The sequence below is a fragment of the Ambystoma mexicanum genome, chromosome 8 (assembly GCF_040938575.1).
Source record: "Ambystoma mexicanum isolate Mex_15411 chromosome 8, UKY_AmexF1_1, whole genome shotgun sequence".
In the NCBI taxonomy this organism is placed as follows: domain Eukaryota; kingdom Metazoa; phylum Chordata; class Amphibia; order Caudata; family Ambystomatidae; genus Ambystoma; species Ambystoma mexicanum.
Genome location: NC_090929.1, coordinates 1,017,099,720 through 1,017,122,339, shown reverse-complemented (window position 1 = coordinate 1,017,122,339; position 22,620 = coordinate 1,017,099,720). Strand labels below are relative to the sequence as shown.

Below are 22,620 nucleotides of genomic sequence, written 5' to 3'. Positions count from 1 at the left end.
CTTCCTGGAGACACGGCTTCCTTGCCACGCTGCAGCCCCTCACACACACCGGGCCAGCGTCTCGGCGTCCTGCACTCCACCGGTCCTTCTGGGCTCCTCTTCGTGCAGCTTTCTGCTCCTTGGCCTCCTGGTTCCATCCAGCAACCCCAGCTCGCTCAATGCTTCTGGCAGACCACCCCTTATGTACTGCAGGTGTCAGTTGGAGTCGCGTGTGCACAGTTGGGGAAAAGTGCCTGACATTGACTGACTCTATTAATGGGACAATTCTAAAGTGTTAGATGGTAAGCCTCACTTTGTACCCCTATGTTGTTTCAATGGGTAATCCTCATTGCTCCCGATCACCTCTTCCTTGTCCTAGTACTTATTGGAAATAGGGAGAGGGAGAAGAGGTGTGATTGAAAATATCCCATTAAGGCTGAGGGAGAGTAGGTTGGTGTATAATTGGGAAAGGGGGAATACCATGTCTCAGCCTTGGGTATTCTCGTCCCAATCCCCTGCAACCCTCCACTCATGTAATCCTCCCTCGGTTGTACGCCCCCAGGGTCGGGATCCAAAAGCAATGGCCCTTCCCTGGCCACCTCAATGAAAGATCCCGGGGGAATAGGTGGGAGAATACCATCAGGTCTTTCACACAGCCCAGATGAGCAGATTGTGTGTGGTGTTGCAGTTCCAACACCTTTCCAGGTGACGCAAGCTTACAAAACCAAGGTGGTAGACCATGGCATTATAATGCACTAAGTGATGGCAAAACTGCTTGGAAACTGATCCCAGGATGGAAAGCCTGCCCTTCAGGGAATGAGGATGACTAGTAGGATGAAGAAGAGTTGGGAAGGTCCCCCAGCAGCCAAAGACCCAAACGAAAACATATACCCAGACATGGCATCCAGGCAGTATGGCCAGAAGAGGGCCTACAAATTCAGCAACAGTGGGAAATGGTAAGAAATCCTCTAGCTGGTAATGCGGAGTTCAGGAACAGGGTTTCTCCTACATGTCCTTTTTCTCAACGGAGCTGGCTGCTGCCAGCCCACCAATCCCATTGTGGGATTTAAACAAAGATTCTGGTGGACAGCTTATCAGGTTGGCCCGTAAAACCACCAAACAGGCAGGCCTAACCCACAGGAAGTGTAGTGTCCTGTCCAGGGCCAGGAAATGGTCCAATACAATTAAAAATTTGAGGCTGCCATCTTGGACTCATAAAGAGCCCATGTTGGCAGAACGGCCATTTTAAGCCTGCCTCGCTGTTTCCTTGAACAAAGGAGGCCCCTAAAACACAATGTCCAACTTAAATGTTTTAATTTTTTTAAACATTAATTGCAATGGATTGCATTCTCCAACAGATTCCCCATCTTGATAGATATTCATCCAGCATTGGATGCTGTGAGAATTTTTCGGCATTGCGGCGTAGTGCCGCTCGATATAGTCTTCGACTCCCTCATATTCAACCGTGCCACTCCTTGACAACGGATGTGACGTTGATCACCGATTAAAGGAATGCAATAGCCCCTTTCCTCAGTTCTGTTTTTTCACATGCTTAGCACGCTACTTGGAACACGCTCGATCGAAATCGAATTCCTACTACCCCAGTATGGCGGGTCCTAAACCATCCAGGTTCAAACGCTGCAAGGACTGCAACTCCAAAAGGCCCCTCACGGATCCACACACTATTTGCGTGTGGTGTCTTAGTGTCGGACACGATATGGAGGAATGTGCTTCTTGTCTATCAATGAACCTAAAAGCAGCGAAGGAACGCTTAGTGAAACTGGCACTCATTAGACCACAGTCATAATAACTGGCTAACTCGGTCTCAAAGTCCTCAGAATGTGAGACCACGGAACCTACCCCCGAGAAACATTGAGAGGAAAAGCGCACAAGAAATCTAAGAAGCGCTCCCATTCCAGTAGCGGGTCTCACCACTCTTCCTTGTTGCACAAAAAGAAGCACTGACTCAATTCACACTCATCGGACAACCGGGGTAATGCATACTCTACGAAGGGTGTTTCTCGGGAGCAGTCGAAGGGCTTCAAGAAACAAATGGCAATCTTTGGGTTGCCCGCCCTCAAGCAAGACCCTGAAGGAGGAGCCAACTCCTGTGCCAATACAGTCGGCAGCCCCCTCAGATCGAGAAGCCCCTCGATCGGCGCAAGATCAGTCATTCGTGCCGTAGTCTATATCACTTTTTTTCAACTTGATACTGTCGATTTTCAACGAGAAGGGCGATCCCATTCCTTTCGTGGCTTGCACTGATGGCGTGTGTAGCCTTGAATCTGTTGCCCTATTTCGTGGCAGACCAGGCCGGGTTACTAGAACTGGCCGAGGGTCTCTAAACACCAGTGGACTGGGCATGTTCCTGGACATAGAGTTCCAGCAATTAAACCCACATGCACACCTTAACGACCAATACCACAAGGCAGTCGAGAAGGTCATTGTAGCTCTAGAGCTCGACGCTCCGCCGAAGCCGGTGTCATAATGTGACCTTACCGACATCCACAACCAGTGGCCGCAGACTGAACGCGACTTGCTGTTCAATGCGGCTATAGCAGATCCTGTCCTGACCTTGTGGCAAAGGCCATGTTTAACACCGGTGGCTGACACAGAGCTGGCGAACCGGAATCCTGAAGGGTGCAATCCGCAATGGCCACATCTAGGCCCTTGACGTTGACGCCAAAGATCTCCAACGATGACCAAAAAACAAGTCAGCGCTTTGGCAAAAAATGTTTGCCTCTGGGACCATAGCGCGAAAAGCCATGGTCTCTTGTGCCTTCCTGAAATGTTCGCATGTCCTGTGAAGGGGGAGGTCAGGAATGTTTTTTTGCGCATCATAGCTGATAGTTAGGAAATTACCTGTTGGGCACTCCAAGCGGGATTGAATGCCACAGACGATATGGGCTGCGATATGGGCACATCGGCAGTCTTTCGCAGGTCAGCCTACCTGAGGGTCTCAGGGTTTCCCCCAAAAGTCCAAGCAAAGATTCTAAATCTGGTTTTTTGATGGAGAGCATCTGTTTGGCCCCAACGCTGACAAGTGGCAAGAGACCTTTAATGACTCTAAACGTACACCTAAATCACTGGGATCAGCTTGCAGCAGCATCCTCCACGACAGAGTTTTGCCCTTGGATCGAGCGATTGGGGCTACAGGCAGTACGCTACCTTTCAAAGAAGGGTGCAGTGCCCTCATGCTAAGCAGGGACATGGTAAATTCCTGTGTCTGGGAAGAGGCAGAGGAGGAGCGAAGCAGACTTCTGCTGCTGCATAGCCTGTTGACATCACCTCAAAATCTCTTTGACCTTTCCCCACATACTTCGCTGGTTGGAGGGAGCATCTCCGGGTTCTTGGGCAAATGGAAGGAGATCACTTCCGACGCCTGGGTCCTTCAGCTGGTCGAGTGGGGGTACTGTCTCCCGTTTGTGAAGCGACCCCAGACAGACCTCCCTACCTCTGGATCAGGACCTTCAGGAAGAGAGCAGTATAGCAGGTGCCAGCTGAGGAATGAGGCTCAGGTTGGTATTCCCGGTATTTTTTTGGTTCCCAAGAAAGGGGGAACTGTGTCCCATTCTGGGCCTCAGAACTTTCCTGATGATAGACAAATTCAGAATGGTGATGTTGAGGAAAATTCTCCCAGCTCTGCAGCTCCAAGACTGGCTGGTATCGATAGACCTTCAGGACGTCTATTTTCACGTGCCTTTCCACAGGAAGCATAGGCGGTTCCTGAGGTACGTCATCAGTGACACACATTTTCAGTTCAAGGTGCTCCCTTTTTTGCTTGCACTCCGCACCCAGGGTCTTTACCAAGCTGATGGCAGTAGAAGCGGCCCACCTCAAGAGAGCTGGCATCTGTGTTTCTAGCCTTGGCTGATTCGAGCTTGGTCACCGGAGCAAGTTTTGAGGCACCTTGAGGACACTTTTGCTGCAGCTCAACTTGGGTTTCTCCCTGAACTAACAGAAATCACAGATCTCACCAGTGCACAGGCTCCAGTACATCGGAGCGGACTTGGACACCTGGAAAGGGGAAGCATTTCCTCGCATCAAGAGAGTCACCAATATAGTGATAATGGTCAATCTTTTTCAGAACTCCAGCAGTTTTCCCAGCATCGGCTTTCCTGCACCTACTTTGCCTTATGATATCCTTTGTTTTCCTAGTGCTACAGACAAGACTCCGGATGAGACCCCTGCAATGGCTTCTCAGGAGCTAGTGGTCATATTTTTTATTTTTTTTATTTATTACATTTATTAAACGCCCAGGACCTGGAGGTATTACGGCGTAGTTACAGACAATGGCAAGGTCAGGCACAGAGATGCATGCATACATTTATAACACACTTATATACAATTATATACAATAGCGCAGGGATTTAGTATTTCGGCGAGATGTCGGATATCCTTCAGGTGCTGAGGTCAACAACCTGGTCAGGTGGAGCATCAGGACGCACATGTTGACAGGAGAACCTTTCTGGCCACCTTAGCCGGAGGCACAGGTGGTCACAGATGCTTTGCTGAAGGGTTGGGGAGCTCATTGAAACTCTCTTCAAATCAGTGGCAATTGGTCTCAGAGGGAGAAATGTTACCACTTCAATCTGCAGGAGCTGTGAGAAGTCAAACTAGCTCTGACAGTGTTTTGCCTTCTCTGCAGGTGAAGCATGTCCTAACTCTGACAGACAGTACCATTATCATGCACTACTGCAACAAGCAGGGAGGTGGGAGATCACTGCGACTGTGCAGAGAGGCCATGCAGCTATTTTTCTGGATGCTGGAGAACAACATCTCGGCCTCTGCAGCTCATCTGGAGGGGATGGCAAATGGATTGGCAGAATCTGTGAGCAAGCAGAACTTGGTCTCCCACGAGTGGGAGCTATGCCCAAAGGTTGTTCTAGAGACCATCACCCAGTGGGGTACCTTGACAGTGAACCTGCTTGCCAAGAAGGACCACACGAAATGCAAGCAGTGCTGTTTGAGGGAATTTCGCCCCCGCTGTGGGATGCATTTCTGATGCAGTGGGTCTTTGACCTCCGTTTTGCCTTTCCACGGCTACCAATCATCCGTTAGGTTCTCAGGAGGTTGCAGAGATTCAGGTCTCAAATGATTCTGAGCGCCCCGGACTGCGCAAGGCGGACGTGGCACCCAGATCTTCTGGAACTGGCCGTGTGCCCACCTCTCCGGCTTCCTCAGAGGTGAACATCTTGTTGCAGTCTGGCGGCAATATGCTTCACCAGAATCTGGACTCTCAACCTGCATGCTTGTGTCTTGAGAGGCTACATTATGGGGAGTGGGACCTCGATGGGGAGGTGTTAAGAGGTGTTGGCTGCACATAGGCTGTCCACTAGGTCCCTGTATGCATGCAGATGGAGAAAGTGTGTTAATTGGTGCAAGGCGAAGGGAAGTGGACCCGATTGTCGTGTCCCACCTCCTAAGTGATGATGTTTTTGTTGGCCTTTGTCAAATCAGGCCTGCAAGTGGGCACGGTAAAGGGGCACCTGGCGGCCCTTTCCTTGTATAAAAGGATGCCAGAAAAAGGTACTTTTTGTTTACTCTTGCAGTGGTGACCCAGTTCCTGAAGGACCTGGTTAATTATTTCCATCCTTTGTCTTTTGTGGTACCTGATTGGGATTTGAACTTGGTTCTCATCTTTCTTATGGTGTCTCTGTTTTGAGCCTTTACATTCTACTTCCATCAGACTCATCACTTTGAATACTGTTTTTTCGGTGGCAATCCTGTCCACAAAGCAAATCAGTGAATTGGAAGCACTTTTCGAAGTCCCCTTTCCTGAATTTTTCAATGAGAAGGTATCCCTGAAAGTTCACCCTGCATTTTTACCAAAGGTGGTATCAGAATTTCACTTGGGCCAGAGTATACACCTTCCAGCTTTTTACCCTCTGCCCCTTCTGACGAAGGATGAGGAGAGACTCCACAGGTTTGATTGCAAGAGGGCGCCTATTTTTACCTGGCCAGGACAGGCCCTTTCAGGAAGGATGGCCAACTGTTAGTGTTCTCGCAGTCCAGGTTAGGGCGAGCTGTGGCCATACAGACTATCTCGCGTTGGATAGTGCTGTCAGTCTCAGAGTGCTACCAGAAGGCGGGTAAGGAAGGTACTGGCAGGGTTTAGGGCCCACTCCACCAGAGGGTTTGTGGACTCCTCAGCCCTCCAGAGGAGGATTGCCAACTAGGGACATTTGTCACGTGGTGGTCTTTGCACACATTTGCCAAACATAAGAGTTTAGACACTACCAGAGGAGCCGATGCTCGCTTTGGTAGAGCGGTCCTCCAAGGTTTCTTGGTATGACTTCTGACCCACCACCAGCATGGACACTGCTTTGTGTGATGAATCCTATGAGTCATCACTGATCCCCAGCCTCAGATCTCCTCCCATATGGCCATGGGACAGCAGCCACTACCTGATGCTGACCCTGGGGGTGTTATGAGGGAGGATCATATGGGAGGAGATTGCTGTCAGGGAGATGTGGTGACCCCATCAGGAGAGACGCAGTATTTTTCCCTCCTAAAATGAGGAAGATTCCTAAGTTCCTGATGGTATGTTGTAGTTATACAACTCCCTAGAAAAATACACAAAGGTATGTTGCCACCAGGAATCATTTGGTTCTATTCAAATATTATTTACTTTAGATGAGCTGGGCTGTAGCCTCACCTCTCACTGTAGTGCCATGTCTGCTGTACGAAATATTTAGTAGATCTTACATAATACAAATCTCTCAAGTTTCAAAACCCTAAAATCCCCAGACATTCTAGACCGAATACCATTTTCACCTCACACAAACATAATGCAGACATCTCCTGTCTGTAATGGTTTTGTGCTACCCAAAAATCACAGACAAAATCACCTCAACAGTCCTATACATCTTATGGACTCAACTCCCATAAAACCTCAAGTACTGGGACGAGGAAGAAGAGGAAGGAGTTAATATGGATTAAAAGAAACACTGAGTCGTTATGAGGAGGCCCAACTAAGCGGGACATTTTAAAATGGTATCCCCATTTACCAAAAGGAGAGAAGCTGAATGGAGGCAGAAGGAAGTGGAGCCACGGGAGAAGGCAAAGGCGCGAGAACGGATTGTGGCAGTGAAAACAGTTGTTCCCTAGTTGCCACTTGTGGGCAGTGCTCACTGGAGAGGTGCTGGGCCACGGAGTAAGCTGCAGGCACTGGAAGAGATTCGCTGTTGAACCGGCAGCAGCAAACAAGTTACTGGCATGCACGGTTGAGTATTGGAGCAGCAGGCTTACCGACAGACGAGCGTACAGTCAGCGTAAGAGCTGAGTGCAGGTCTGCATAGTGGAAGATGCCATCCCGAGGTGAAAGCTTCACCGCAGCAAGGTGCCACATGTCGCAGGCAGTGCCAGACACCTGCTAGTGTGCCCATAGATGTTGGGGGCCCCGGGGCATTCCGACAGGCATGTGAAGCCTTGAGAACTAATTTTGAATATCGAGTAATCAGGATAAAACTAAGTCCGAATTTCGAATTTGCCCAAGTCCTCATTTGTGAGATGTCAATGTGGGGAAAGTTGGAGCAAGCATTCCCACAAGCCAATGAATATTAATGAAATAATTCAGACAAAACTTGAACAAATCTCCAAATACGTGTTATCAATATGGGGAAGGTTGGAGAAAGTGTTGCCAAAAAAAATGAATACTATTGAAGAAGTGGAAAGTCTCATATATGAAATGTCAATGTATGGAAGTTGGGACAAGTAATACCTTAAACCAAGAGAGTATATACAGGGAGGGGAATACAACTGTTGTATACTGAAAGACAGTGGGAACATTAAAGAGAAACCCTTGTGAAAGAAGGACATCAGGCAGTAGCAGGAGAGTATACTGGGGAATCTGTATACCGCAGAAAAGGATTCCTGGAAGGCAAGAATACCAGGTAATCCATCTAAATCACTTAGAAATTACAAGCATTGTGAACACATACCTGGCAGGAGAGTACAGCAGGGGATCTGTAGAAATCAGATGAAAAGAAGTCCTGGTGGACCAAGTACCATGCCAGTTAAAGTTAAATAAATGGACCTTGTGAGAAGATACCTGGCAGGAGAGTATAGTAGGGAATCTGATGAACTTACTAAAGGCTTCCTGGCAGAAGAGTATACCAGGAGGCTCTCGGTAAGAAGTTTTTGTTATCAAAGAGACACTTTCATCTTAAACTACTTTCAACATCCTTACACACATACACCCCTTATTTTCTTGTATCATAATCTGCTAATTGTATTTTGTATTATATTGTTGTATATTTGTGTAAACTTACTGTGTATGCAATGATATAACTTGTCTACAAGAGTATGCGCCCGATTGCCCCTGGGCCTGGTCTGCACTTTATAAATAAACTAAACTTCAAACTTAAGGAACTATAGTTTGGGAAAGGACGCTTTTGCCATCCTTGAGAATTGGTTATTTGAAAGAGACAATTTTGCTATCCATAAGGAACCATTTTTTGAAAGGGAGACGTTTGGCCTTAAGAGGCCATTATCTGAGTGACACGTTTTGCCATCCTACCTGAAACATCCAGGGGGGAAGGGAACCCCTCCTTGGATCCAAGGATTGTTTTGTTGCATTTATCTATTTGCTTTTTGAACAGGTTTCACCAAACGTGCATCAGATGCACTTTCCTTAAACCTTTAGTTCAATTTAGTGTGAGGGTCAGATTAATGTTTTGGACACAAGGACAGTGTATATAATTTTGACAACGAGACACCTACTGATCTTTAGTTTTAGTTTCCTAGGTAGGGAATCTCTCTTTAGGTTAGGGACAGATATGCTTTTATCCAACCCTTTCCATTTAATAAAGATGTCTGATGTTGAAAACTTTATCACTTTGTGTCCACTCGGTAAAACTCCCGATTTAGCGTGCATCCTTTAAGGTAAACCGTGGGTTTACACATGGCCCTTCTTTTTAGCGCCAACCATACTCTAATGGCCCCATCCTGTTGATATCTATAAGGGACCCTTGTCTCTAGAGCTCTTTATTTTTAGTGTGTTTCCTTATAAAAACAGCAATATTTTCTCCTCTAGCTGCATGTTTAATCAACATTCAAACCTACAGACCCACTCCATTTGTGTTTTACTGATAGGCACCTTGCACACTTGAGATGAGTATTTCTTCCACCGGTTGGTGGGAATAATTGGAAGACATGAATTCACCATACTTTGAGTGATTCCTCAGTCTTCACCTTGACCATACTTAAGGTATGCCACCGTTTGAATTGCCTACATACATTCTCTGGAGACTGGTTTTACTGACAGGCAACCATTAGCATATTTTTAATGCAAAAAATGGGCATTCCTTGTTGCACTGGGCCTCAGTTGGGACCCCCATAGACGGGATGACTCTCATGAATACCTTTGACAGCGATCTCTAAACTACACCTGACAGGGTATACCCCTATATGTAACTTTGATGTGAGATTAACAGTGACCACTATGTTCAGTATTTAACATGTGATGAATATGTCTATTGAAACGTTTTTTTTATGTCTATTTAGGTTTTGCAGTCCAAATCTACTAGGCTCAAGAAGAAGGGATATGTATCCCAAAACGCGTCAGCCACACAATGTATAAATGGACTATCATGGTTTATTGTTTTCATGTTTCTCTGTAGACAGTCATTTTGGCTTTTTCACTCTGTCTCTATGGTAAATTTATTGTGACATTTTTTAAAAACCTCCTCTTTTGGTTTTTTTTACGAAACTACTGAATATTTATCTTTATTATTAACCTAATCAGAAAATTACTGTTCAAGTATCTATATACGCAATTGAAATTTGTTGAACCATCATTAGATGGATTTATGACAGAGTGCAGGGGACGGGAGGGCTCCTAATTCTGGATCCTCGGCTTTCATCCTACATATACTGTTGTTGTGATCCTGTGCCAGGTTCACGTTTCCTCCCCCGCACCTCAAAATAATATTTACATTTCTACATATCATTGAGCAAATTAATTTCCAACTATATAATACTAGGGAGTGCTTCTACTGATCCATCTTTTTTCATAGTCTATTGTTTTCACTGGCCCCCACCAGTGTGGCACACTTTGTAGATAGCACCCGATCTTGTGAAGTAATTCATCTATAGCATGTCCTTTTCATGTATAAATGAACTTACCGACAAGCATGCCTCGACTTTAGCCTTTGATGCTGAAGAAGCCAAACGCATTCTGTCTGGACACTGAAAAATCGCTACAGAGTAAGGTCAGTCCAGACCGCCTTGTATCCAGCTGGAAAAACTCATTAGAAAGGAGATCTCGCAGAAATTACACGCGAGCACGTTAGTAGAATATTTCAAATCCAAAAGAATCCCTAGGGGATTGAGGGTCTACCTTCGACCTACACTGTGCAGTGAAAATAAAGCATTCATTGAAAAATGGGACCGGATCCTGAATAAATGTTCTCTGGACCTCATTCTATTAACAATAGAGGAATTATCTAAATCACTAACCTCTATAGACACAGATATAGTCAATTTAAAAACACAACTCAGTGAATTCAAATCCTCTGAAGAGCTAGCACAATTGCTGGTAGACATCAATAACAAACTAGCCTCCTACAAATCAGACATAGAACAAAGAAAATTAAGAACATTTAAAAGGGATACTTTTGACTATTTGAACAACATTGTGTACAACTGGCAAGAGTACTGTCACCATCGGAATCTCAACGGAACAAGACCTAGGAATGCAGATTCATCAACCTCTGGTAATGATAGCAGCTCGGGCAGCATAGGTGAACCAACACAATCAGGCACTAAGAGCTCAACAGTTGATACAGCAAGAAGACCAACACCACCGTCTAACGGAGGGACACAACCGGTTGAATCAGCCATAACAACACCGCCATTGGCTCACCAAGACCAGACGATACTGGGGCTTTTTTAGGCCTCCGCGACAAATCAAGAGAAAAACGAGGAGAGGGCAAAGCAAAACAAAACAGATGAGTGAGAATCTGGTAGTTAACATCTCTAAGAAAGTCCTCACCAGTGATCAACTGGATATGCTAAACCGCGGACTATCATTCATACCTACGAATAACACTACCTTAATTGAGGAGAATATATGCCTCCATAGGCTACTTAGAAAACTCAGACTCAAGATTTTCTTTGAGTCCGATGAAAATCTGGAAAACCGGCAATCTGAGGGTGAATCATTAGAAATACGTCCGAAAAGCAATTTCGATCCTCACGTTCAGAATTCCATCCGTAACCTCTTTGAGAAAAAAGTCATCACGGATTTGAAACGGATTAACTATCAAATATCCACCCCTATCAATGTAAAGAAGTGCCAAGTAGACCATGTGAAAGCATTGGCAAAAGATGAATCCCTAACTATAAAACCGGCCGATCAAGGCGGAGCTATTGTTGTCATGGACACGGAGGACTATACAAGAAAATGCCTGTTATTACTTAATGAAGATAGTACCTACACCAAACTTAGTGGTGATCCAATCATGAGAATAAAATCGTTGATTGAAGACATCATTGAGGAAGCCTTGGACAATGAATGGATCAGCTGTAAAAGTAGTGCATTTTTAATTAACCATCATCCAATCACGCCGGTATTTTACGGTTTGCCAAAAATCCATAAAAATCAAAATGACCCTCCATTAAGGCCCATTGTGTCTGGAACTGACAGTATCTTTGACCCACTATCCATATACATTGATCGGTTACTTCAACCTCTCATACAGGACATCCCTACATATCTTAAGGATACGACAGATTTCCTGAATTGTATTCAAGAAGTCAGAGCACTTAGCCCGGATTGCATACTATTCAGTATGGATGTGTGTAGTTTATAGACTTCGATCCCACATGATGAGGGAATCCAAGCAGTAGAATGGCTGTTATTAAACTCACAGGCTACGAGGGGTGACCCGCAGCTGATTGTAAAACTCCTCAGCTTGATACTGAATAACAATTACTTCAGATTCCAAGGGAACTTTTACCTACAAGTCACAGGAACATTGATGGGGTCAGCAATGGCGCCTGTGTACGCGAACACTCTCATGTATAGATTTGAGCACAGACATGTCCTGGAAAATGACTTTTGGTCAAGCAGAATATTAGTATGGAAGCGCTACATCGATGATATCTTTGGAATTTTGGTGTGGCACCCGGGATGAACTAACTTCTTTCTTCAACTTTTTAAACTCAGTACATCGGAGCATCAAATTTACGATGGAGGTAGGCACACAATCCCTTCATTTTATAGATGTCAGTCTGGAGATCAAGAATAATGTAATTGCCACTAGCGTCTACCACAAACCGACAGACGTCAACAATTTACGACACTTCTCGAGTTTTCATCCAAAGACAATGCTAAGTAGTTTGCCCTACAATCAAATTCTAAGATTGAAGAGAATTGTCTCTGACCCAGCAGGACTGGACGTTGAATGCACCAAGCAGTTGGACAAATATGAAAAGAGGGGATACCCACAACCTGTTTTGGAAGACGCAAAGGAGAGATCCTCTAATATAAGTAAGGAACAACTTCTCACGCCTAAAATTAAAAACAAAGAGACTCCACTACTTTACATTTCTAAATACTCCCGACAAAGTTTCCAAGTGGGTAGAGCAATCAAGAAACATTGGAGTATTCTCCATAATGATCCACTACTGGAAAAATTGTTTCCCAAATACCCAATGATGTCCTTCAAAAGAGGACAGAACATGAGGGATAAACTTGTGAGAGCTGAAAAAAAAACCCAAAGACAAACAAATGCTTCTTCAAACAAGAAAGAAGGGCACATTCCCATGCTTGGGTTGTTCCCATTGGAACAATGTGATTAAGAGTGAAAATATATCACATCCCCTCACGGGTAAGAAATTTAAACTCAGAGACTACGTGACCTGCATGTCGACAGGAGTCATCTACGCAATCAAATGCCCATGTGGCAAACTGTATGTGGGCCAGGCCACAAGAGCGGTGAAGGAAAGAATAACCGAGCATAGATCCAACATCAGATGTAAAAACACTAAATCTCCATTGGCAAGACATTTTATGTAACACCATCACAAGGTGGCCCAGATCAAGTTCCAAGTTTTGGAGGTCGTCAAGAAACCATACAGAGGGGGAGACTACCAATCTATCCTCTCCCGCAGGGAGAAATTTTGGATACATCAACTAGACACACTTAACCCACAAGGGCTTAATGAGGAGTTTTCCCTGAGATGTTTTATCTGAACTTGACCATATCCCATGTTCTCCTGTAGAACAATGGTGTTGGTACACTGTAGCGTATTTAGATATCTTTTTTTCATTGTCCCCTCAGGTTTAAACTATTTGTGAGTAAGGAGATCTTTGACTAGTCCACACCTTACTGTAAATCTTTTTTCCTTCTTTCTTTTTGTTTCTTTAATAGACTGAACTGTATTTTATGTTATAGTGAGTTACTCAAATAGACATATTAAATGTCATTGCCCGTCATCCACAGTGGAACAGCTGTTAAGGTCTAATTAGTCTGGGACATGTTGACCGGGCCACTGTTCGTTAATTATGCCCTACAATGTGTTATATGTTCATTATATAACACATTTGTAGGTAGAGGGTATTTAGGTCACTCTTTTTTTTGGGGGGGTTCCCGCTGGGACACCAGTGCAGTATACATATAATCATTTGATCTGTATAAACCTGTATTATGATACAGAAACTATGAAATTGTGCTTCTACCTGCAAGGATCCTGGATTTGGCAATATTGCTTAGCCCACATATTCATTTGTGAAAGTTGATTCACATAATTGATCTGGTCCTTTTTTTTTTCAACTAACGTGGATAATTGTTTCATTTTTTCGAGGCCTTTTTGTTTGTCTTTACTCGATTCAGGCTTCCAATGATGTTTAGACATTGTGGATATACTGCAGTAGGCATTTTTCTGCTTTGCAGTGCACCCTCTAAAATGGCGCTCTTATATGCACCAGCCTCACAGCCCGTGTGCATGCTGTGCGCTCACTAAGTCCGTTTTCAATGTTTACCACACCCATGCTCGGTCTTGGATGGGCTGTTGTCTGTGTAGTGGGTTGCCAGGGAGACGATTAGACCCACCAGAGTCTGTACGAGGAGCATACCCTTTTGGTCGGGAGACGCTAGAGTATCATTTTGCCGCACTTGCGGCTCTCTTCACACGCGTTCGTGTAGATGCTTCGTAACCACGTAACAGAGGTAAATAGAATACGTCCTCAATGGCGCCTTACTTAATATAGATATAGGCCTCCTAGATCTTTTCGTTTGGAGAGCATACTGAATCTTGTTTCCTTTATTTCCCCATATAGAATATTATACTCTGGCTCACTAAGGCACTACGGGACACATTTAAAACTCCATGCCAGCAGTGAATTCACTCGCTAAAACTCCCGATTTAGCCTGCATCCTTTAAGGTAAGCCGTGGGTTTACACATGGGCCTTCTTTTTAGCGGCAACCATACTCTAATGGCCCCATCCTGTTGATAGCTATAAGGGACCCTTGTCCCTAGAGTTCTTTATTTTTAGTGTGTTTCCTTATAAAAATAGCAATATTTTCTCCTCTAGCTGCATGTTGAATCAACATTCAAACCTACAGAACCACTCCATTTGTGTTTTACTTATAGGCACCTTGCACGCTTGAGATGAGTATTTCTTCCACCGGTTGGTGGGAATAATTGGAAGACATGAATTCACCATACTTTGAGTGATTCCTCAGTCTCCACCTTGACCATACTTAAGGTATGCCACTGTTTGAATTGCCTACATACATTCTCTGGACACTGGTTTTACTGACAGGCAACCATTAGCATATTTTTAACGCAAAAAATGGGCATTCCTTGTTGCACTGGCCTCAGTTGGGACCCCCATAGACGGGATGATTCTCATGAATACCTTTGACAGCGATCTCTAAACTACACCTGACAGGGTATACCCCTATATGTAACTTTGATGTGAGATTAACAGTGACCACTATGTTCAGTATTTAACATGTGATGAATATGTCTATTGAAACGGTTTTTTATGTCTATTTAGGTTTTGCAGTCCAAATCTACTAGGCTCAAGAAGAAGGGATATGTATCCCAAAACGCGTCAGCCACACAATGTATAAATGGACTATCATGGTTTATTGTTTTCATGTTTCTCTGTAGACAGTCATTTTGGCTTTTTCACTCTGTCTCTATGGTAAATTTATTGTGACATTAATTAAAAACCTCCTTTTTGTTTTTTTTTTTACGAAACTACTGAATATTTATCTTTATTATTAACCTAATCAGAAAATTACTGTTCAAGTATCTATATACGCAATTAAAATTTGTTGAACCATCATTAGATGGATTTATGACAGAGTGCAGGGGACGGGAGGGCTCCTAATTCTGGATCCTCGTCTTTCTTCCTACACTTTGTGTCCACCTCTCATTTCTGACCACTTACATTTGGGAGTCTATCAAGATGAGGAATCTGTGGGAGAATGCAATCCATTGAAGGAGAAATTACTTACCAGTAATATTCTTTCTATGGATTCTTCTTCCACAGATTCCTGATCGCCCTCCCAGCCTACCCTGATTGGAAGTTCATGGCTCTCAGTTGCATCAGTTGCAGTCTGTTGTAACGCTTGTATGTTCTGATGACATGAGGAAGAGATTGCTGCGCTGGTGCACCGACAATTGGTTCCCAAGTTGTCCAGTTTCTGCTGGTTTTATTTGGAAAAAAAGATGAAGTAAGCAAACAGCAGGTTGTTTACTTTTGTTGGTTAATTGTTATTGCCCTTCAACCTAATGTACGTTTCCTCTCGCAGTCTTAGCCCAGGGGGGGAAAAAGGTGGGTGTTAGGGAGAATTCTCTGTTTAGGCTGAATTTCCCTACCTAGTGAGTCCCCCAGCAGCTTTGCTGGATTTCTGGGGTTTATTTTTTTCTCCTGCCAAGAGTGAGACTCTTTTACCCTCACTCTTGGACATGTTGAACTGTGTTATCTTGGACAAACCTTGTGTTGAATGGGCTATGGGGTCTTTTACTCCATAGGGCCTCATGTATTTTTGTGATGTGGGTTACACAGCACCCTCTGTGCCGTGACCCAGGGGTGTCCTAGGGACTCCCCAACATAGACTCCATACCCTGGGACTGACTACTGTCTCCCAGGGCATGTAAAGTCACCAAAGACTTTGCTAGTCTTGAATCCTGAACAGAACCAGTACAAACCATCATATTGTGGACGTACTGGCTGGGGCAATTCGATTGCCCCAGGGTCTGTTAGTCGAGGGGGCACGTCTCCGTCCCCCCTGATCGAGTTTTGGCTGGTGGCAGTGGAAACTACGTTTTATATTCGACCGCGAATATTTTCCTATGGGATTTCCCATTGTTTTAGGCTAACACATTTAATTATTTATTTACGGTAGCCTTAAACATACCGCCGGTTTATATATTTATTTTTATAACTCCGGTTGGGACTTTTTGCCAAAACTTGATTCTAAAATGGCGTTGGTGTTCGCCTCTGTAACTCTGACCCAAAGTGGAGCCCTTTGTTCCACTTTTGGCGGGCTTCTCCACAGAAGCCCTCCAAAGTGGTGCCACTCTGTCTGGGGTACTTAGGAGGGGTGGAGGGGGATTTAGGCACCCTGGACTGAGTTACCTTGGTAACTCAAGTCGCACTCCGTCCTGATTGGCCCAAGTGGTGAGCCGCCCGGCTCACCACTTAGCATGTTTGACTGACAGCTAGGCTGGGTGAATGGGGGTTTGCTGCATAAAAGCAGGGCTTTGGGGACTGGAACTTCAGAAGTCGCCACAGGACCAAGAATCCGACGAGGGAAGAGCTGAGCCGACCTGCTTCGACGACACCACCCGGTGGAGCCCTGCTGAACCGTCTCACCACTTTTCCCGACGACCGAGGAGAACTCTTAACAGAGTGGCTCCTTCCCTTGACTGGTGGGGACAACCAGTTTTCGCCTTCTTTTCGCTTCTCGAGGTATCTCGTGGCCGCCTTGCCAGTGCCAAGCACCCCGGCAACCGGAACCCCACCACTTTTACCCCAACCACGAAAGTCGGTACAACCCTTCAACCGGAGGACTCCGCGGCTGGTTTCTTCCCGGGCAGTGCAACGACCCTCTTCTTCTGCTCTTCAGCGAGAACTTCTTCTCCCCTGACCGACGTCGAGCCCTGCTGCCACTGCCTGGAACAACTGCCACCGCTGGAGGATCCTTTCCGCTTAAGGTACCGTGTTCCGCCTGGCTTCCCTTGCTACCGACTGTACGGGGTAGATTTAGCCCCCGGCTTTCGAACCTGGGAGTGCCTGGGACACCCTGGCTAAACTTTCTAAGCCACTCTACACTCTTTCTAACTCTTTGCAAGACTTTGAATCCCTAATAACAGTGTGATCTTGGGCACATTTTCGCTCCGGCTACTCTAAGAGTGGGCCCTGCCTAGTGACTTTTGCTCACCTGTGACTTTGTGCTTCTTTGAGCCTATTGCAAGTGTTCTGGATCTTAGAGTGGTGTGTTTAACCCATTTCTGTTTCTTTTTACCCCTTTCCTTAACCTACTAGAGTGTCATCTAACGTTACGCGCTCACCTCTGTTTTAATTATGTGGTGTTAACTTAGAGTTGTCTAGATAGGAGTAAGGGTTGAAACTGCTTTCATCATAACTGTGTTTGAAGTGTTTTTACTATACTTTGCTAGAGTGTTTTCAACTTATGTGTGTTTTATAAATAAATAACTATATACTTTTGAAACCAAGCTCTGGTCAGTGTTTGCTTGTGCTATTGTGTCTGAGGACATATTGTGTATACTTTGCATACTGCCTAACTCTTCTTGAGGGAAGTCCGACTGCTCAGCCACAGCTACCAGGTAAATCTGGGTGGTACAGACTGCTACCAAGTGGGTTTACTGCTATACCTGTAGTCTTAAATCTTTTGCAGTGTTCCCCAAGGGAACTGCACAGGTTTCTGCCTAACACTGGTGTACAGCGGTGGGATTTGTATTGAGTATACATTTTATTGTGCTTTAGATACCTTAGTGCAACTAACCACAAAGCTTAGCACTGTAAAAGTGAAACCTCTAACATGTCAGTTATAGAAAGCTATAGTCAAGAGTCCCTTGCAGCCAAAACTGCTGATTGTTTAAGAGTGCTCTGTAAACATAAGGATCTCCTGACTAAGGGCAAGAAAATGGAGCTGATTGAAAGATTGTTAGCTAACCAAAGTCTGGGTGATGGTTCAGAGGAACCTACCACTCCAGCAACTGTAGATGACAGTGTTGAAGTTAACATGGAGCAAAATGTTGATGATTCTGAGGAAGAGTCAGAAGAGGAGGGTGAGGCTGTTGTAACTGTCCCCCCTAGGCCTCTGCCTGCTCTACCTGCTGTGCCTACTGGACCTTTACCAGGTCCCACATTTAGTCCTCAGTACTTTGAACTGGAGAAAATGAAGCTAGAATTGGAGTATAAGAAACTTAATGCTCAAACTGACAAAGAACTAAGGCTAAGGGAAATGGAGCTCAAGTATGACTTAGAAATGAAGAAATTATCTGTTGAGAATGTTTCTCTCTCTGGCTCCTCTAGAAGTTCCAGTCCTAAAAGACCCCGGATGCCTAAAGAATTGGTTGGTATGTATGAGCCTAAGTTGGATGTGTTGGATTGGTTGTCTCTGTTTGAATATAATCATGGGCTCCAGAACATCACAGGAAATGACTTACTCACCTGGTTGTTCTCTAGGCTCCCCCCTGTTGCAACTGATGTGGTAATGGAGATGGGGGAGGAGGATAGGAAGGACTATGAATGTGTGAAACTAGCTTTGATAGCTAGGTTTGGGAAGACCCCTTCCCAGTATCTTAAGAGGTTTAGGAACCTCAAAAAGCATGATGGTACCCCTTGGGCTACCTGGGTGAGTGAATGTTTGAAAAACTTAGAGGGATGGATTAAGGGTTACAAGGTGAACACTTATGAGGGGATGAGAAATCTCTTTATGTTGGAGTCAATTTATGATGCCTGCTCTCCTGAGCTCAGACAGCACTTGGCTGATTCACAGGAATTAGATCCTAGGAAACTAGCTAGGGCTGCTGACTTATGGGTTGCCAACAGGGCCACTCACAAGGATTCTGGGGTAACTCAGAGGAAGGATGGGGAGAAACAGCCTAAAAAGGACTCCAAAGAGAATTCTAATACCTCCCATACCCCAGAGGGCCACAAACAACCAAATAACCAGGGTAAGCCCCAGGGTAAACCAAATCAGGCTAGTGTACCTTCTGGCCACAAGCCAGAAGGAGGTCAGAACAAGCCACCCTTCCAGAGAGCATTTGGACAATGCTATGTCTGTCAGGGTACTGACCATATCAAAGGAGATCCCAAGTGCAAGGGTAAACCTGCAGGGATCAGCACAGTCTCCTTAGCCTTCACTCCTGAGGATGAAGTACAGATGGCTAGTGCCCACTTTGAACTCTTTGCTGAAGAACCCTTGGGTCTTCAAGCAACTGTAAACTTAGAGCCTATGGGTCTGGTTAGTCCCCAGAATAGGGTTGTGTATAACTCCCTACCTGTTAACTCTAAGGTGTATTATGTGGACAGTGTTCTTGTCAATGGCCAGGATACTCCTGCCAGGAGAGACACTGGGGCCAGCAGAACAGTAGTGGATGAAAGCTTCTTTCAACCTGAGGATGTGGCCAAAGCACCCAGAGGTCCCACTAAGATGTCTGGAGGCCCTGTCCAAATGGTTCCTATTCTACCAGCCCTCATTCAGTGTAACAACATGACAGTGAGGATCCCTGTCAGTGTTCAGACTGAGGTACCTGGGAAGGTCCTGTTAGGGAATGACCTAAGAACTCTAGGAGTAGTGTCACATACCCCCAGGCCTCCCAGCATGGAGAAGCAGAACTTAACCAAATTGGCTAGAAAGGCTACCTTGAAGGACCCTTCTAAGCCTGTGGGACCCTCTACTGAGAACCCCACTACAAGTCCTGGTGTTAGTAAGTTGACCTCTAACCCAGGCACATTTCAGGATAGTATGCTAGGAACATGGGCGCCCCAACCAAGCTCCATCATTGTTCCCCTAGTCTCAGAGTCTCTGACCCCCCCTGCTTCTGAGGAAGAGGTGGATAGACCAACTAGGCCCCTATCTGGACCTGAGAGAACTGGTAATTCTCAGTGCTGGTGGAAAACCAGAAAAGAAAAGTCTAAGGCCAAAAACCTTCAGACTGTTGGACCTTCTACTGAAGACCCCAACTCAAATCCTAATATTAGGGGGGAAACTCCTAAGATAGGTAAGGGTAGATCTAAGAGGAAGGGGAAGCAGATGCATTGCCTAACCCCAACCCCTCCAACCAAGAGGCCTAAGACCCAACCTGCTCCCACAAGAGAGGTGGTGAGGAACCTTGGAGGCCCCTCTAGATCTAAGGGAATCCTTTATAAGGACCCCTTCAAAAAGCCTAACATAGGTTCAGAAGTTGTACCAACTTCTGAGGGACTGGTCAACCAGATCCCCTATAACAAAAAGACTGATGTTCCTCAAAGGGTTTGTAGGTCCTTTAGCTTGCAAAAGAAAACCTTTGAGTTTTCCCTTAAGCATAGGTCAAGATGTCACCATCAAAATGCTGATGGACTCTCTAGGGTGTATATCATCGACTAGAGGTATGAGGTTCATCCAGGAGTGGATTAAATCCTCCTGTCCCTTAGTCTGGGGGGGGCGAGTGTTAGGGAGAATTCTCTGTTTAGGCTGAATTTCCCTACCTAGTGAGTCCCCCAGCAGCTTTGCTGGATTTCTGGGGTTTATTTTTTTCTCCTGCCAAGAGTGAGACTCTTTTACCCTCACTCTTGGACATGTTGAACTGTGTTATCTTGGACAAACCTTGTGTTGAATGGGCTATGGGGTCTTTTACTCCATAGGGCCTCATGTATTTTTGTGATGTGGGTTACACAGCACCCTCTGTGCCGTGACCCAGGGGTGTCCTAGGGACTCCCCAACATAGACTCCATACCCTGGGACTGACTACTGTCTCCCAGGGCATGTAAAGTCACCAAAGACTTTGCTAGTCTTGAATCCTGAACAGAACCAGTACAAACCATCATATTGTGGACGTACTGGCTGGGGCAATTCGATTGCCCCAGGGTCTGTTAGTCGAGGGGGCACGTCTCCGTCCCCCCTGATCGAGTTTTGGCTGGTGGCAGTGGAAACTACGTTTTATATTCGACCGCGAATATTTTCCTATGGGATTTCCCATTGTTTTAGGCTAACACATTTAATTATTTATTTACGGTAGCCTTAAACATACCGCCGGTTTATATATTTATTTTTATAACTCCGGTTGGGACTTTTTGCCAAAACTTGATTCTAAAATGGCGTTGGTGTTCGCCTCTGTAACTCTGACCCAAAGTGGAGCCCTTTGTTCCACTTTTGGCGGGCTTCTCCACAGAAGCCCTCCAAAGTGGTGCCACTCTGTCTGGGGTACTTAGGAGGGGTGGAGGGGGATTTAGGCACCCTGGACAGAGTTACCTTGGTAACTCAAGTCGCACTCCGTCCTGATTGGCCCAAGTGGTGAGCCGCCCGGCTCACCACTTAGCATGTTTGACTGACAGCTAGGCTGGGTGAATGGGGGTTTGCTGCATAAAAGCAGGGCTTTGGGGACTGGAACTTCAGAAGTCGCCACAGGACCAAGAATCCGACGAGGGAAGAGCTGAGCCGACCTGCTTCGACGACACCACCCGGTGGAGCCCTGCTGAACCGTCTCACCACTTTTCCCGACGACCGAGGAGAACTCTTAACAGAGTGGCTCCTTCCCTTGACTGGTGGGGACAACCAGTTTTCGCCTTCTTTTCGCTTCTCGAGGTATCTCGTGGCCGCCTTGCCAGTGCCAAGCACCCCGGCAACCGGAACCCCACCACTTTTACCCCAACCACGAAAGTCGGTACAACCCTTCAACCGGAGGACTCCGCGGCTGGTTTCTTCCCGGGCAGTGCAACGACCCTCTTCTTCTGCTCTTCAGCGAGAACTTCTTCTCCCCTGACCGACGTCGAGCCCTGCTGCCACTGCCTGGAACAACTGCCACCGCTGGAGGATCCTTTCCGCTTAAGGTACCGTGTTCCGCCTGGCTTCCCTTGCTACCGACTGTACGGGGTAGATTTAGCCCCCGGCTTTCGAACCTGGGAGTGCCTGGGACACCCTGGCTAAACTTTCTAAGCCACTCTACACTCTTTCTAACTCTTTGCAAGACTTTGAATCCCTAATAACAGTGTGATCTTGGGCACATTTTCGCTCCGGCTACTCTAAGAGTGGGCCCTGCCTAGTGACTTTTGCTCACCTGTGACTTTGTGCTTCTTTGAGCCTATTGCAAGTGTTCTGGATCTTAGAGTGGTGTGTTTAACCCATTTCTGTTTCTTTTTACCCCTTTCCTTAACCTACTAGAGTGTCATCTAACGTTAAGCGCTCACCTCTGTTTTAATTATGTGGTGTTAACTTAGAGTTGTCTAGATAGGAGTAAGGGTTGAAACTGCTTTCATCATAACTGTGTTTGAAGTGTTTTTACTATACTTTGCTAGAGTGTTTTCAACTTATGTGTGTTTTATAAATAAATAACTATATACTTTTGAAACCAAGCTCTGGTCAGTGTTTGCTTGTGCTATTGTGTCTGAGGACATATTGTGTATACTTTGCATACTGCCTAACTCTTCTTGAGGGAAGTCCGAC

The 22,620-nt window shown here is 45.6% G+C and overlaps 1 protein-coding gene across 1 annotated transcript in view; it reads left to right on the top strand.

Moving 5' to 3' along the window:
* Window positions 1-22,620, top strand: part of LOC138472665 (inhibitor of nuclear factor kappa-B kinase subunit alpha-like) — a 1,781,717-nt gene that overhangs the window by 1,291,462 nt on the left and 467,635 nt on the right. The gene's annotated exons all lie outside the window — the stretch shown is intronic.